Source organism: Columba livia, chromosome 1 (assembly GCF_036013475.1).
Source record: "Columba livia isolate bColLiv1 breed racing homer chromosome 1, bColLiv1.pat.W.v2, whole genome shotgun sequence".
NCBI lineage: Eukaryota > Metazoa > Chordata > Aves > Columbiformes > Columbidae > Columba > Columba livia.
Window position 1 is genome coordinate 181,681,277 of NC_088602.1, and position 8,873 is coordinate 181,690,149.

The following is an 8,873-nucleotide window of genomic DNA, read 5'->3' on the forward strand; positions in this document are numbered from 1 at the left end:
TCATCCAAATTCCTTAATGAATCCAAACAATGGTTTTGATTCAGTCATTCTACTTTAATATGTAAATTGGTGACATGGAACTCATGTTAAAATCATGTAGGACTTTGGCCTTTCAGGTAGCAAGCCCATGCTCATGTTGATGGTTCTGCTGCCTCCTGGTAGCTCTAACTTGGAGACAGGTGGGCAGGCAGGACAGAGGGAGTGCTCAGTGTGTTGCTGCGATCAGTGTGCAGATGTCATCACTTCTGTACAAACAAATGAAATAATTACCTGTGCAGATGGAGCATATACACAACTTGTTTCTGCCAACAGCTGAATGCAGAGCTCCTGGCTTGTTGGTAGAAAGTTTATTAAAATCAAGAAACACAGATTGTCTCTTTCTCTTCTTATACACCCTTTTTTTTTTTCTCTCCTTTTGGTGTCTTGTCTGACTCTGCTCTACTCCAGCCCTTCTACTTGGACAATGGCTGTAGTTATTATGCTTCTACTTGCTTTGCAAGTCCCTATCAATTCATTTTAGTCTGTGTATATGAAAAATATTTTGCAACTCAATGATATTTTGTGAAATGGTACAAACCATTTCAGTGCAACCTGATTTCCTCCTGTATGTCTTTCCCCATATCCTGTTGAATTAGCCAACTACACAGCACAGGGTTTTGTACCCGTTTTGTGCTTTTATACAGATGTTGCATAAAGCGAGACAGGTGCTGACAGATGACAACTTACATAAAATATGCTGCTATAAATGTAGCCTACATATGGTTTTGAAAGGAAATTGACCTGGCAGAATGAGTTTATATCTGATCAGTACTTTGTGTGATAACCTTGAAGGTTAAAAATAAAAACAAAAATTGAGCCTCCGAAACCAAACCAAACAAACAAAAAACCCACCTTGGTGAGTGTGTGGGCTAACTAGAGAAGGGTAGCTGTTTTCCCTTATAAAATTCCTTTTGTGTTGAGGGAAGCAACTTTTAACACATGATAAATAAACAAGGATCTGTAAGAGATACTGAAAGGAAGTGGCTGGAACACTTAGAGTTCCAGAGTTATCTTTACCCTTACTTAAAACAATTATTTATTTTTTTTTATGGTCACCTAACAAAAGCAATGCGTGGCACTTTATAAATTTATCCCCTTGTCATCTGAGTTTTATTAACATATTTTAAGTACTGTCTTATGTCTGCCCAGTTCCAAGGTATTTGCATCAACTCACATGCCCTTCACTGGCTATGAGAATACAAGTAGTTACCATGAGTTATCACTGCTTAGACACACAGTAATTTATTAGATGCCCATAATTCAGTCATGCATTTGAGCCCTGACCTGAGTTACCCATGGTTCCATAAATAATCTGAAATAAGGCCACGAGGAGAGGCCAGGTTTCTTGACTCCTGATGGTGTATCCTTTTAATGAGGTTATTCTGGCTCTACTTAATCAGGTCCTACCTGAATCTGAGTCAAATTAACATGCTGCATCAGGTAATGCCTTTGGCCATGTTAGAAAACATGTCTTGTGTATGTCATGCTTCTATAATAGCAAAACATTTTTTTTTTGTTGCGATGAAGATGGATCAGGAGCTACCACTGTTTTATGTTGATAGTAATGTATTTTTTTCATATGCAGATCTTCAGTGTAGAAGACATAAGTGGTTATTTTCACATGTGGACTTACCAGTAATTCATACACTCTGTGTACTAAAAATGATGCGGCTGGGAAAAACTGCAAATGCTACAAGGTTGTAGATTTGAAAAAGGGTGGATCCTGCCATAAAGAATGGGTAAGCATGGAGAATGGGCACTTTGTCACGGAGCATCACAGCTACACCCAGTAAGCGGTCTCGATGTGCCAAGGAGAGTGCATTTGAAAGAGGGAATATGACTATATCATTGCATTTACATGCTGCAGAATCATGAGGGTACACATTGTTTGTGCCTGTGTGTACCCTTTCCAGTAGGTGGCTGTCACTTCACACTGACTTAAGCATTGTATAATAACAGCTGTCACACCTTGTGAGAACCACAGTCTATTCTAGCAATATCATAAATCTGTTTACTTACTGTCCACAAAGCCTAAGGACCATGGAAACACTACATTGCACAGCAGTACTTCCCTATGAAATAAGCAACAAGCCATCCCTTAGTGCATTTTTGTAAGCTGTACAGTTCTTTTCCAGGCAAATGAGTGGACAAATTACATTCAGAAAATGGATCAGTCACCTAACACATTCTAGAAATACCAACTTGTTTAGTCTCAACATGCTTTAAGGTTTTATTCTGTGTTAAATCTCAAAAACCAGCAAGCAAACATATACCCAGAACGGTGACTAGGAGATTATTCTGTCTTTGAAAGGTGTGGTGTTTTGTGGCTTTTTGTGTGTGTTTTTTTGGTTTTGTTTTTCTTCCTTTTTTTTTTTTTTTTTAATTTTTCTTTTTTTTTTTCTTCATAAATTTATTGGCATGTTGGTCTTTACATAGAGATAATGTTTCTTCTTGCTGAAACCGTTACAGAGAACGGTGCTAGAAGGAAAAAAAGACTCAGGAATTTTGTTGCATTAAAAATGTGAAAGAATAGCTGTAAGAGTGACCTTTTCAGTTATTTCTTGGGTATTTGCAATATCAGTGCATACTGTAACTTTCTGTGGATATAGCAGTGTCCTAGAGAACAAAACCTGTCATATTTGCTCAGCTGATATGTAGGGCTCTGTGAAGCAGAAGTGGACATAAACCAGTATTAAAATCTTGAAAAAGAAAAAGGTTTGCCATTTGAGGCACATGTAATTGTGGAAGGTAGACGTTTTCCCTGTACAGAGTTCTCAAGTGTGTCTTTTATAATACACTGAAACTAATACCATCAGTGATGCTGTGCCAGATTTATCTTGTATTTATTACACGGCATGTAATTTTGATGCTTCACTTTTTATGGCTGTTTTTGAGAAACTTTTGAGAAGCCTGGATGTCTGAACAATTAAGTGGCAAATGCAATTCAAAGTAGATGAATGTAAAGTGATGTTCATGGGGTGTAATGAAAAGTAATGGGCCTAGCTGTGAGCACTACCATTAACAAGATCTTGTAGTTACCATAGTTATAGGGAACATCAGCTCTGTGCATAGGAGCAATAAGCGGAGCAAAATGTTTTAGAAAGGAGTAAACAACAAAGAGCACATAGTTATGCAGCCATATAAATACGTATTTTCCTTACCCCATGACTGCTCTGGTCAGTTCTTTCTATTAGAAGAAGGTGGAAGGGCTTCCATATGAGGATTGACCAAGCAGACTAATGTTCTTCAGGCTTGGGAAGAGGTGGCTACGGGGGGATATGCAGAGGCCTACAGAATCATCAGTGGTAGTGAGATAATGGATAGAGGTTGAGTGCTCACTGTCTTTGGGGCCACAAGGACCAGTCTGTTAGAGGAAAATAAAAAAAATACGCAGTCCTTCATGTAAGTGATAGCAGATATATAGAACTTGCAAGAAAAAGAGGATGGTGATGAGATATCACGGGGGCACCCCAAAGTCAGTCTTAGGCAGACAACAAGGTGAGACTGGGCAAATCTTGGAATAACTTTCTGTTGGGGTTTGATAAATTGATAAACCTCTTCAAGCTCAGGAATTCCGCGAGCAGAAACTATTTAGAACAGGGGGGAGCAAAAGGGAAAAACACCAGATGTGCTTACCCTGTGCTACACCTTCTTAGGTGTTCGCTAATTTGAATGATTGGAGACAGTGCTAGCCTCAAAGAACCTTTGATTTGTGGTAGTGCAGCCATTCTGATGTTTTAAGCCTCTTAAATTCCCATACTATATTTAAGTTTGTTAATAATTCTGTTGTTTTTATTCGTGATAACCTTCTAGTTTGCCAGTATGTCTTGCAAGCATAGTCTTGCAGGTTCATTCCTGCTCAGCTTGATGTGACGATCTCTGTGCAGATACAGTTCTACCTGTCTTCTGTTACTTCTAATTCTCTTTCAGTAGTGTTTTTCTTTTTTTCAGGAGAAATTCTGACTGCATGCTTAGTGTTATTTATTTATGATCTTTATTAGAAGAAAGAACTATAGTCTTGTTCTCTTTTTCACTTATATTTGTCATTTCTTACGAACTAGACTACTGTGCCTGCTCTTCTGAGAGCTAGATTATAAAATAAATGGATAACTGGAAGTTACACAGTCTGAATTCTACAGATCAGAGGTAATGACAGAATTAAGGAAGCAGATCAGGATTTTTAAAAAGGCAGATGTATTCAAAGATACAGTATAAGGAACTGAATCAACAGTGGCTTCTAGTAGGGTTCCCTAGCAGGGATTAGGAAGCTGGCTGGAAAGAGTGACAATCAACAGTCTCTGCGTGCTGGGGGCAGTTATGTTAAATCTGCAGCTCGACTTATCCTTAACCCCAGAGCTATTTTCAGGGATGAACAAGAGAGATGAGTGAAGAACAAAACTAGGCAAGGATCCAGTGGTTCCTGGTCACTGCCAGTTCTGGTTACTCAGAACAGGACCGGTATGATTTCAGAAAAGCATTGTAAAGTTGGTTGTGGCACTATATGTAACTGTGGGAGTCTGGAAACTTTTCAGTCAGAGGTATATATTGTGCAGCACAGAAATGGGTCATGGCAGCCTCGACTTGTTTTAGTTTACTAGACAGAGGAAACTTTCAATGAAAGGACTTCTGTGATCTATTTTTTCTTTCCTTAGGCAAAGGGTACATGAATAATTCAATGTACTGGGGGATTTAAAGACAACAAATAGCTTATATGAGAGTTTGGGCAGTTCAGGGCCTTTTCTCAAGGGTATTGTAAATCGACCAGCATTACTTTGGTGTAAAGTATGGTGGAGCCCTCTCAGGTCATTGCAGGCTGGTGGGACCAGAAGGTTTGTGAGTCACAGGGAGCAAGGTTGGGAACTGATATATCAGCTGAATATCATAGTCAGCCTCTGCCTCATCAACAGGACTGTGTACCTTTATGAATACTACAATTGTCTGGAAAGGTAGGTAGGTGACTACAAGCATCTCCTTAATAGTCAGGTTTTAGGAGAATGCACCTGTTAAAGAAGATGAAACATGGAGGCGAGGGTGGCGACAAATGTGATGAGAACTGGCTAGAGCCTGATATCTCATCCCCACTGGATACAAACTATTCAGGAAGGAGCCTTTGTGCTACCTGTCCTTGTTGGTAGTTCTCAGATTAATAGTTAAACCACCTCTTCAGCACCATACTATTCTCCTTGAATGCCAAAGATAGTGATTTTTTTTCTCCTTTCTGTCTGTCTTTTAGTAGAAAAAGAAGCATACTTTTTAGGCAGAGAGTTCACATGGGATCTGCCTAATTAGCAGTAGGGGCATATGGGTCCTTGTCTAGGGGCAGGTTTGCTCCAGTATCTCTGTTACTGGACTTCCAGAACTTCTCCTGAGCAGAGGAGAGCACACTCTGGTGCCCTCATCTGGCTTTGTAAGCTGTGCAGAAGTTCTTTAGCATCTTCTCTCTTCTTCAAAGAGCCAGCAAAACCAGCCAGTTCCAGCCTGAATGCTTTCTTTGGCAATGGAGCCTCATGGTGGAAAGGGCTGCATGTGCGTGTGCAGCTGGCTAAGAAAAGATATTGAGAAGCTCTGAAGACTTGGAGAAATTTTTATCAAAAGGTCATGTCTTTTCAGAGAACTTGATCATCTATTTTAAAGAAATCTATGTGGGAAAAAAAAAAGTTTGTTTAATTTTTAGTTTTATTATAAACTAATGCTTTTCTGAGGAAAGTAGATTTTCTTCTATAAAAATTAATAGCTTTCTGTAGCACTTCAACAATGAAAGGAGAAATATCTTAATTACTTCTAGATTTGCACTGCAGTCTTAGAAGAGAATAAAATTAGATTCCAAGCATATTTTACTATTTTTCATGTAACTTCATATGCTCCCAGATGCTTGCCAATTCTATTCAGTTTAGAAGGACCATTTGAATGAATCAAGTTGTTTGCTAAGGCTGCAACCTGGGAACTGATCCAAAACAAGGAGGTGGTCCAAACACTCCTGAACTTTCTGGCAAGACTAATTTCAAAACTTTCTGGAATCAAGGGTATGACCTGGCAGCTGATGGGAATAGCAAGTGAGCATTCAGCAGCAAGCTCTTCAAACACCTCAGGTACAGCTTTACTGCCAACTCTTTTTATTAATTTCAGAGCTATGATACTTTCAAAAAGCAAGGGAACATACATGGATTTAAAATGCTGAAAGGTAACATTGAAAAAAATTATTTCTTCCCAACCCCCTACTGCAGCTTCACGGACAGGCAGAACATGGGGGGCATCTGCACAGGCTTCAGTAGCATCCTCAGAATATAAAGACCCCCAGTCTGAACTGTGCCAGCGCTGCCTTGAGGGTAGTCCAAGGAGATGGGTTAGAAATGGAGTTGCACTGCTTTTCTGCTCCTGGTTTCTGGAAATCAGTCAGACCTTGGCATACTTGAAAGCAATTAGGGAAAACAAAGCAAAACAAAAAGCAGGTCAATGTAACATTGCTGAGAGCCTGGCACCGGCCATTTATTGTCTGAATTAACCTTTCACACCATTTTTTGATAAAGTTGCTGTTGCCCTACTAAGACAGCATAATTTTTTCTCTTCTCTGTGAGGAGCATCTGGTACCAAATGTTTGCTGAGGCCAAGCCAAAAACAAAGAGAAGAGAAAACAAGAATGTTTTCCTGGAGGGCAAGGTAAGAGTCAAGCTGGGGCATCCTGTGTCTAAAAGACTTAAAGCACAAGCTGCTGCACTGAGGAATAAACCTGGCATGTCTTTGGGTACCAATAGCCGACTCTGTCTGCTTTTTGTTCTTTTCTGTCCGTGGCAGCTAAAATCAACGTGGCATAAGAAAGGCAATGAAGCAGGAGCTTAACTAATTACTGAGTCTCTGCTGGCAAAGCCATGTTAGTTCACGTAACCCTGCACGCTCTGTAGTGTTCTCCTGCTGCCACATCTGAGAAATGCAAACTGCCAGGACCACTTTTCTCTTACATTAGCAAAGTGGAGGTTATTGATGTGGCTGTATTAAACTCGAGGAGGAACAAGAGAGGGAGGTCGGTGAGACTCTGCTTTCATGTCTCCAGACACAGTTACATTGGCAGAAGAATAACAGCTTTCAAAGTGAAATCTGAAAACTAGAGGAGGATAAGATATAAAACACACAGCATTTGCTGTTGAGATTTTAATGATTAAAACTACCACATTTTGTTACAGATGAAATGGGCATTTTTAGATCTCATATATTCTCTTTCAGTGTGATTATCCAGCTACTAGTTGTACAATTTAAAATCAGGACATAATGTATTTCGTGTTTTGCAAAAAGTCTGAGAAGCTGAAACTCCAGGAAAGCAGCATTTTTAACACTTCACCGCTGGATGGAGACAGCGCTCTAAAACATGTAAGTAATTGCTAATGGGACTGTAATGAAATCCCATGCGATAAAGAGGTTGGATGTATTAGTAAACACTGCAGCAACAAACAGTGGAACAACAGCTAGATTTACGGCAGAAAATGTATTGAAAGAACATCCTTTAGATTTGTGTTTGACCTATTTTTATGGTGAGAAAATGAGAAATTTAGTTTAAAAAAAAATTAATTCCAGTTCTCTCTGCATACACACAAAGCTGCAATGACACAGACAGGCAAGAGACAAGGGAAGATAGAAACTTTCTAGGATCCTCTTTATCTTTTTCCAGGTCACAGTATATTTTTCCTGACAGAGGGCTTGATACTGCTGGTACCAGCTGAGGTTCCTCCAGCAATGGTTGCAGTGGATGTCTGGTTTGCAGAGGAGATGCTTCCCTTGCTCAAGGACCATAAGGAGGAAGTCACTGGGTGGGAAGCAGCAGCAGAAACAATTTCCACCCAACCTGCAGGCTGGTAGGAAGATCTTCAGAGATCACTGCATTCTCAGGGATGAGAGTACAGATTGGGGACATCCTGCCCTATCGGGGTTAATTTCTCTCCTCACATATGTTAAGGTGGTTTTGCACATTTTCTTCCATCTTTGCGTGTGTGTGTGTGTAGGAGACAGAGGGAAGGAGGGAAAGTCTGTGGTGGTTTTTAGCCCAGTGTCTCACATAATCACACTATGCTTTTCTGTTTCCAGAAATAACTTTTGAATTTATTGGATGAATTAAAGATGAATTAAATGAATTCAAAAATAATTACGTTCTTATAAATTTTGTGCAAATAGGCAGCCAGATAGATTGGAGAGTCCTGACTAAAGGAAAGGCTGAAGCGTGAGCTCATATATTAGAAAACTCACTCTGGAGAGAGCTCTTACAAGTGTCCCTTCCCTGGGAGAAGCTTTAATCAGAGTTTCCAATCAACAATAAGATTGAAAAAAACATAGGCAGCCAGACCTCATCAGTTCAATAAGCACTAGAACTTTTTTCAAAAAGCAACAAACAAAAAAATTGACCTACTACTTCACCATCTCTCCTCTGCCTCCAGGTCACAGAGTCTTCATAGAGTTTAAAAGCTCAGATTTTTCACAAATAAAAGCAGCAATGAAGAAAAGAATATCCAATGATTTTTCATGTATCTGCTTGCTATATTCAGGAGATGTATGTTCAGACAGCTCTGACATTGTACAGTGGTTAGTGGAGTGAAGCTCTTGGGGGAAAGGTTGAATGTAAGAGTGTGTGACAGCTGCTGATGTCTGCCTGTCACTTTTGTTCCCCAAAATACAATATCTATTGGATCAATTACATGCTGATTTACGTGAAAATGCCTTAATTTTCTCTGACATTGAGGTTTCAGATGTAATTCCTTTGGCTGCAGCCAAGTTTGATACCAATCTCCAAGGCTAGATCCTTAAAGGTATGTAGGTGTCCCACTCCTGCCTAACTTAACCATCCAGGATCC

At 39.7% G+C, this 8,873-nt stretch overlaps 1 long non-coding RNA gene across 1 annotated transcript; it reads left to right on the top strand.

Annotated features, from left to right (window-relative positions):
• Positions 1-5,416: 5,416 nt before the first annotated feature.
• Positions 5,417-8,170, top strand: LOC135578211 (uncharacterized). Its single transcript, XR_010469557.1, has 2 exons — positions 5,417-6,696; positions 7,258-8,170. It is a non-coding gene; the product is annotated as an uncharacterized LOC135578211 (long non-coding RNA).
• Positions 8,171-8,873: the final 703 nt, after the last annotated feature.